Here is a 1,319-nt window from a genome sequence, read left to right on the forward strand (position 1 = left end):
GGGGGGGGGGCGGGGGTTGTTTTTTGTTTTTTTTCTTCTTGCTAGTGGTTCGGAGACCAAGGAAATAAAACAAGATCTCATTAAAAAACAAAACAAAAAAAACAAGGTCTCATCAACAGGCTCCGGGCTCATCTTGAAAAGCATGCTGAAGAGGAGGCAAATGAAGAAGATGAACTGGGAGATGAAACAGGAAGAAGAACCCAAGCCCATAGAACTGCCTGTCAAAGAGGATGAGGCCCCTGAAAAAAACTAGTGATGTGGCAGCAGAAAAGAAAGTGGTAATAATTATATTTGAAATAGCACAGACTGAGAGGATGCAGAAGAGAGCTGAAGGCTTTGCTGTGTGTGTGTGTGTGTGTTTTGTGGTATCTGATCAGAGAACTGTATCTTGAATAAGTAAGAACAACAACAAAAATACAACTTCTTTTAGAACCTTTAGAAATCCAAAATCGCAAATCAAGCGCAGCAAAAGGTACTGTGAATCTCTTATGAAACATTTAAAAGGAAAGATCAGACCAGCCAGTGTTGCTCAGTGGTTGAGCATTAACCTATGAACCAGAAGGTCATGGTTCGATTCCAAGTCCGGGCACAGGTCCGGGTTGCAGGCTCGATTCCTAGTAGGGGTGTGTGCAGGAGGCAGCCGATCAATGTTTCTCTCTCATCACTGATGTTTCTCTCTCTCACCCTCTCTCTGAAATCAAGTTAAAAAAAAAAAGTTGCTGGGGAGCTAGATTTGGAATTTCTTCAAATCCATCAAAAGGCCTGTCATCTGATGCTAAGCCTGTGGTTAACCTGGACAAGCTAAAGGAAAGAGCTCAAAGTTTGGTTTGAATGTCTCTTCAATCTCCAAAGAGTCTGAAGATGATAAGAACCTTAAAAGAGGAAGGAACAATTTGGAATTGTGGCAAGTCCAGCTGGGACAGGCACCACAAAGGGTACAGAGGCGAGGAAGAGGAAATGCACAGGGCGCTTTGGCATTGCCTGGTGAGAGGCTCTTCATGTTTTCTGTTCTCCAGGGGCTTCCATCTCTCTGACTGTCCTTGGCCACACCTATTCCTACATACACAGTCATGTGCCTCGCTCCTGCCTCGTCATGAGAGAGCATGTACCCCTGCCACATCCACGAACTACAGTAGCAATTTCACTTATTGCTCTTCCAGCTTTAAGATTGCTGTGTGTTTTTTAAAATTTTTATTTTTGTTCATCCTTATCCGAGAATATTTTTCCATTGCTTTTTAGGGAGAGTAGAAGAGAGAGAGAAAAACAGAGAGAAACATCGATGTGAGAGAAACACATCGATTGGTTGCCTCCTGTACAAG

General features: G+C 43.1%; 1 protein-coding gene and 1 pseudogene across 2 annotated transcripts in view; one reads left to right on the top strand and one right to left on the bottom strand.

Annotated features, from left to right (window-relative positions):
* LOC102772328 overlaps positions 1 to 988 on the top strand; it is a 1,510-nt pseudogene extending 522 nt beyond the window's left edge.
* CDH8 (cadherin 8) overlaps positions 1 to 1,319 on the bottom strand; it is a 299,936-nt gene that overhangs the window by 9,313 nt on the left and 289,304 nt on the right. The gene's annotated exons all lie outside the window — the stretch shown is intronic.

This window comes from Myotis davidii, unplaced genomic scaffold (genome assembly GCF_000327345.1).
Source record: "Myotis davidii unplaced genomic scaffold, ASM32734v1 scaffold590, whole genome shotgun sequence".
In the NCBI taxonomy this organism is placed as follows: domain Eukaryota; kingdom Metazoa; phylum Chordata; class Mammalia; order Chiroptera; family Vespertilionidae; genus Myotis; species Myotis davidii.